General features: G+C 32.6%; 1 non-coding gene across 1 annotated transcript; it reads right to left on the bottom strand.

Moving 5' to 3' along the window:
- Positions 1-5,931: 5,931 nt before the first annotated feature.
- On the bottom strand, positions 5,932-6,004 carry TRNAA-UGC (transfer RNA alanine (anticodon UGC)). Its single transcript has one exon. It is a non-coding gene; the product is annotated as a tRNA-Ala (tRNA).
- Between the last annotated feature and the right edge of the window lie 1,257 nt (positions 6,005-7,261).

The following is a 7,261-nucleotide window of genomic DNA, read 5'->3' as shown; positions in this document are numbered from 1 at the left end:
GGTATGGTTGAACAGTATCGCCATGTTTTTGTTAGCCTACTTATCCAATTACAACTTCCTGAACCTTATGTTCTTAGTATTTTTATGAGTAACTTGAAGGTTGAGATTGGTCAATACCTTGAGTTATTTCAGCAATCATCCTTGGTAGAAAGGTTCCAATTGGCCAGGAAAGTTGAAGGAATTCTCTCACATTCTCCCAAGAGAACCCTGATTCCCTTGAGAACTCCAACCAGATCCTTCTTCAGCCCCTCTGTTGTATTAGGCCATTCCTCAACACCTATGAGATATGTTCCTTCTTCCCAGGTGTCATATGTGACTAGTGTTCCTGCTAGTAAGCCTACCTCTAGGAACATCTCACCTACTGATATGGCTGAATGTAAGCAAAAGGGTCTTTACTTTTGGTGATTAGCCAAATACCATGTTGGAAACAAGTGTGTCAAGTCTTAATTGTATCAATTTTTGCTTGAGCCTGTGTCTAATTGTGAGATGGAGCAATTTTAGGAGTGTTTTGACCAATTAAAAGAGACTGCTTTAAAGGAGAGCCCACCTAAATCTCTTATTATCTCATTACATGCCATAACTAGTTCACAAGGCCATAACACGATGAGAGTAACAGCTCGATTGGGTTCTATTTGGGCTATCATCTTGGTAAACTTTAGTAGTACTCATAATTTTATTGATGTCAAATTGGTGCACAGGTTGTCACTTCCTGTGTTGCAACAAAAATTAATTGAAGGTTACTGTGGCAAATGTTAGTTGTTTATTTACAGTGGGTGTGTAAGGGTGTCAGATTGGAGGTCCAAGGCTCTCAGTTTGATACAGGTTTTATGGTGATTCCACTCAGAGGGTGTGGTATAATGCTGGGAGTGTAGTGATTGTTAGTTCTAGGGGATATCATTTGGAATTTTGGTTCCTTAAACATGCAGATTTTGGTTAAATGAGAACCTTGCACTATCCATAGAATTGTCCCTGGTTCAATAGCTAAAGAGTGTTGGTTCTTCCCCCAAGTGTTTTGCGGCCATCAGTCAGGAATTGAGGCCCTATGCTTTAAAGATGAGTTCTTATGCTTAAATTATTCTGTCAGCAGAAGTGTCTTCTAATGACCAACAATTTCAATGCTTGTTAGATGAATTTGCTGATGTCTTTCAATCACCAAAGGGACAGTCACCTTCTAGGATGCAAGACCATAAAATAACTTTGAAAGATGAGAAAGTTGTGGTTAAAATTTGACTCTATAAATATCTTGTAATCCAAAAAGGGGAGATGGAGAAGTTGATATAGGAGATGCTCCAAGATGAAATAATCAGGGATAGTAATAACTCATTTGCTTCCCCCATTGTGATGGTAAAAAAAATAGAAGCTAGATGTTGTGTGTTGATTGTAAACAACTCAACCAGCTTACCATCAAAGATAAATTTCCAATCCCTATAATTAAAGAATTGATGGATGAGTTGAGAGCAGCTAAGGTGTTCTCCAAGTTGGATATAAGATGTGGTTATCACCAGATCAAGATATGGGAGCCAGATATACACAAAACAGCTTTCAAAACCTATGAAAGACATTACCAATTTCTAGTGATGCCCTTTGGCCTCACCAATACTCCTTTAATTTTTCAAGCCCTTATGAACGCAGTCTTCAAGCCCTTGTTAAAGAGGTTAGTGTAGTTTTTTTATGATATTCTATTGTATTCGAACACTTGGACAGAACACTTGAAACACTTGAAGGAATTTTTTCTTATTTTGAGGAACCAACAACTGTTTGTCAAGAGAAGTAAGTGTTTTTTTAGCACTTTACAAATCGGGAATCTAGGGTATCGCAAACACAATGGGACAGTCTCTATGGATAAGTCCAAAGTTGAGTATCTTCAAATGGCTTACTCCACAATTAGTCAAGGAATTGGGGAGTTTCCTTAGTCTTTCAAGATACTACAAAAGGTTTATCAAGAAATATGGATCTTTGGCTAAACATTTGACTGACTTACTGAAAAAGAATAGTTGGGGTTGGACTAACTAAACTATTGCAGTATTTGAGGTTTAAAAGAGGCCTTATGTTCAACACCAGTGTTGGTGTTGCCCAACTTTTAGTTGGAGTTCACTGTGGACATAGATGCTAGTGGTTGTGGGGTTGGGGCAATTTTGCAACAACAGGGTAGGCCAGTGGCCTTTTTCAGTAAAGCTTTGGGAGTAAAGCACCAATCACTTTCCATTTATAAGAAGGAAATATTGGTTGTCCTTCTAGAGGTCAGAAAATGGCATGCTTACCTGGTTGAGAGGCACTTCAAGATCAGAATTGATTACCAAAGTCTAAGGTTCTTGAATGATCAAGTGGTCATAACTCTCTTCCAGCAAAAGTGGGTGGCCAAAATGTTGGGATATGACTTTGAGATCATCTATAGGAACGAGATCAATAATAGAGTGGCTGATGACCTTTCTAGACAACCACAACTAGAGCAAGGATAGTTGTTTTAGCTATCTAGCAGTTCTTTTATCTCCAGTCTGATAAGGGTGCAACAATCCTACCAAGCTGATGTTAAAGTGGCTCACATAATTCAGGATGTGCAACAACAAAGCCCCTAACATTAGAAATACTCTTGGGATAGGTGCTTCTTGAGGAGGAAAGGAAAATTTGTAGTGGGGAAGGATGAGAACGTGAGGAGAGAAATTTTCTAGCATTTTCATGACAATACTATAGGGGACATTCAGGGATACATACTTCTAGGAAGCGTTTGGCTAGTCTAGTGTATTGAAAGGGATTAACAACAGGTGTTAAACCTTAGGTTAAAGAATGTCTTGTTTGTCAGAAATGTAAGAGTGAGAATGTAGCTTCACCAGGCTTTTTACAACCACTGCCTGTTCCAGAAAAGGTCTGTCTGTTATCAATCTCGACTTCATTGAAGGTTTGCCAATCTCTAAAAGGAATGACTCAATCTTAGTTTTAGTAGATCATTTGACTAACTATGGTCATTTCTTGGCTCTGTCTCACCCTTTCACTGCCAGGGAAGTAGCTCAAGAGTACTTGAACCATGTGTATAAATTACATGGGATGTCTGATTCTATCATCTCAGACAAAGAAAATATCTTTGTGAGTGGTTTTTGCCAGGAACTGTTCAAAAGAGCTAGTACTAAGCTTCTCCTATCCACAGCTTATCACCCTCAAACGGATGGACAAACAGAGGTATTAAATCGATGCTTAGAAAACTACTTGAGGTATATGATAGGAGAAAAGCCTACTGCTTGGTCAAGCTGGTTACCACTTGCTGAGTGGTGGTATAACTCTTCCTTTCAATCAACCATCTAGCTCACCCCTTATGAAGCACTTTATGGGTAGCCCCCACCACAGCGTATGCTTTACTTAGTAGGAGTGTCACCTATAGCAGCACTGGACCAAAGCTTACAGGCTCGTGAAGCTATTTGGAAAATGTTGCAGTTCCACTTAAAAAGGGCTTAGACTTGCATGAAACAACAGGTTGACAAGCATAGAACTGATAGAAGTTTTCATGTTAGAGATTTGGTCTACCTACGATTGCAACCATATAGGCAACAAACAGTCAGAAGGGTCTTTAAACAGAAGTTATCTTCTAAGTATTTTGGTCATTTCCCTGTGGTAGAGAAGGTTGGACAGGTGGCTATAAATTGCAATTACCCCTAAGGTCGCACATTCATTCTACCTTTTATGTGTCTCAGTTGAAGAAGCCTATAGGAGCAGCCCCAACTCAGACTCAATTGCGGTTGGTGGATGTTCATGGAGCCATGATGAAAGAATCTGTGAGAATCTTCGAGAGGAGGATGGTGAAGAAAGGGAACCAAGCAACAACTGAAATCTTGGTGGAATGGGTAGATACTTTTCCTGAATATGCTACTTAGGAACCTCTGCAACAGCTTCAAGCTAATTTTCCTCATTTTGATCCTTGAGGACAAGGATCTTTTCTGGAGGGCAATATTTTTTACGGCGAAGAATTCAAATTAGGAAAAATGAAATAAAATGGATGAAACAACACGTTTTAGAAGAAGATTTTTTGCTATTTTAAAACAATGTGATTTTGTTTTACGGTGCGTTGCGTGCCTAAGTTAAGTCTTTAATGAAACGATGCATTATGATAATGACCTTAATTGGCAGTTGTAACTAACTTTCCCACAACTGTTTTCTCCTTCTTTTAAGTTTTCAGCTGTAAAGGAGGGTGGTTATCAGATCAGTAAACAGAATTCCAGTATCATTTTCTTCTCCTTTATTCTCTCTTCTTCTTTTTCCTTCTGTTATTTCCTTTCAATTTTCTAGGTCATATCATTGTCGTTTCAGGTACCAAAAGAGTCAATGATAAATCCATCTTTCATGACGGTGGTGGTTCTTCCTCAAATTTTGGGAAGCTTGACAATGACGATAGCTAAGGCTTGGTTGATCTACCCAAGCATCTCGAGTTCATTGGCTTTCTAACTTGGTTTCCTTCCGACCGAGATGGCTTTATAAGGTTTAATTCAATTTTTTTTCAATTAGGGTTCTTTTGTCTCCTACCAATTTGGTTTTAGGTTTGTAATAGGGAAATTAAAAGGATGTGAAGAAAATGGCAATGCTTGATAAAGAGATTGAAAAAGTACAGAGGTTTCATGTTGATGTCGAAGAAGAAAAATATATTGATTTTTAGCACCATTATAAATATTGATGTTAAAATTATAATTTTAATAATTTTTTTCAATTTTAATAATTTTAAATAATTTTAAACAATTTTTTTATAATTCATTTTAAATTTTTAATTAATTTCTGACATGATATTCATATGGATCAGCATAAAACCTTCAACTTTATTAAGTTAACAAAAAAAGGTAGTTTTTCTATTCAAAATTAATCAATTTGACAAAAGATAAAAATTTAAAAGTTAAATAAAGCTTAAAAATATGAAAGGGGTTAAAATGATTTTTCTATATAGTTTGAGAGTTAAAAAATCATTATACTTTTAATTATTTTTATTTTAAACTTAAGATTTGAGATATAATTAGATTATTTTGGGTTTGGGCTTATCACTATATATTTGAGTTTTGAAATAAATATTTTAAAATGGGTTTGACTTTTTTTGAATGAGCAGTAAAATTAGAAATAATAACAGTGACAATGAGATTAATTATTGTAACAATGAAATTGAGTATTATAACGGTAAGATTAAAAACAATGAAGAAATATATAATTAGATTCAATTGTAATGACGATGAAATAAAAGTAGACAATAAATTGTAAAGAGGTTAATCCTTTATTATTTTTACAATTAATTTTTGGAATCAAAAGGTTGTAAAATCAAGCCCCCTATAAGAGGTCAAAATGGTGAAAAGTAGCTCCACAGCCATGACTATTGCCCCACTGTCATGTTATCCAAACACAATACCAGTGTAATGGAGGAATATTACCCAATATTCCATCTCATCATGTGTTATTTTGAATCGAAAGGGAGGCCCGTCCTATTTTGAGATAATTTAATTGGTCCATTTTATTATTTTAAAAAAATACAAAAGTAAATTTGTATTAATATTTATGCACTTTTGTAATTGAATTTAAATAAAAAATTTAATTATTTTTAAAATAATGAAATGAGTTATATAAAAAAGTTGGGTGTGACGAGTTTATTATAGGGTGTAGTACAAAAATTAATTATATAAATAAATATAATACTTGTCACACCCTTAATTCGTTTGTAGAATTTAAAAAATTTCACCAGACAATTATTTTCATCAATTTAATTATTTTCAATCTTGTACTTTATTATAATAATTTAAATTTTATATAATTTTGTTTATAAAATTCATAAATTTTACATATAATAACAACTTTATTAATTAATTATATTTTTTATAAATTATAATTAAATGGTGTTATCATCCTATAAAAATAAAATAAATTATTATATTTAAAATTAAAATATTTATAAAAGGTAAAATAAAAACGAGATGGAGATGCAGGGGATCGAACCCCGTGCCTCTCGCATGCAAAGCAAGCGCTCTACCATTTGAGCTACATCCCCGCGTGATTAAGGAGAGGTTCAAAGTACTATTAAAGTTCTGTACTTATGTTTTAAATATTTCCATATAATTACACAAAATGTTCGAAATTGACGAATTTAACTGAAATTATTCTACCAACTTCCAATCCTGTTTGACGAATAATCACTTTTATGTTTGTTTTTTAGGTCATAATTATATTCAACATAACATCTATATACCATTTCACATAAAGTATTTGGTCAATTCACCCAAATTGGTATATTGAGTATTCACCCCACAAAATGACAATTTATTTTATATAAAAATAAATGAGTTTCTCCCCCACGCACTAAAATTCAATAATCTCTAATCCTTTTATTTTCTTCCAACACTTAAAATTCTTTAGAATTTTTTATAAGATAAGCGTTCAATCTTGTGAGACTTTCAAGCGAGTCTCTTTAATTTGGTAACAAACTTTATTGATTGATCTCTAAAAAATTAAGATTATAGTATTTCTTATGATAGGTTGAGATTTTTATGTAATATTTTTTTTATTGAATGATTTTTTAGATTAATTTTGAACGAAGATCTTAACATCGTGATTGGGTAATAATTGCTAGAGGTTGATTAATACAAATTCTAAAATAAATTAGAATTGATTGTATTTATAATCTTGAATTTCTTGAATATTTATTAGAAAATTAGCATTTTTATTTAGAAATTGTTGTTGCTAGTATGATTATTGTGAATATTGTGTTTGAAATATATATATATATTACATTTTCAAGACACCAAAAAGCACTTAAGTAATTTTTATTTATGTGAAAGAAAATTATTAGTTATATGTTGGTTCCAAGTATTTAAGACTTAGATTTAATTTGTTTTAAATGTTTAACAATAATAAACAAATATTTTAAAAGAAAGTATACAAGTAAAGTAGAGGAAAAACAAGAACAAAAAATATTATGCATTACTTTATATGACTTTTCTAAATGTTTTAATTTTTTTTTTAAAAATACCCCACAATCTACATTTCTTCACCCTTGCATTAGTAAAAAAAACATTATAATTTTTTTTAAAATTTATATAATTAGTTTATTAACCTTATAAAATATTTGAAAATGGTTTGATAAAAAAAATATCCTATAAAAAATTTGAAAAGTTCCTGTCAAAATCTTTGAAAAATAATTATTTTATATAAAAATAAATAAATCTCTCTCCACTTACTAAAACCTAAAAATCTCTAATTCTTTTATTTTCTTCCAACACTTATCACTTTTTTCTCAAATTTCTCTTAT

Source organism: Gossypium hirsutum, chromosome D08 (genome assembly GCF_007990345.1).
Source record: "Gossypium hirsutum isolate 1008001.06 chromosome D08, Gossypium_hirsutum_v2.1, whole genome shotgun sequence".
NCBI lineage: Eukaryota > Viridiplantae > Streptophyta > Magnoliopsida > Malvales > Malvaceae > Gossypium > Gossypium hirsutum.
Note: the sequence above shows the minus strand (reverse complement) of the source record. Positions and strands in the feature narration are given on the sequence as shown.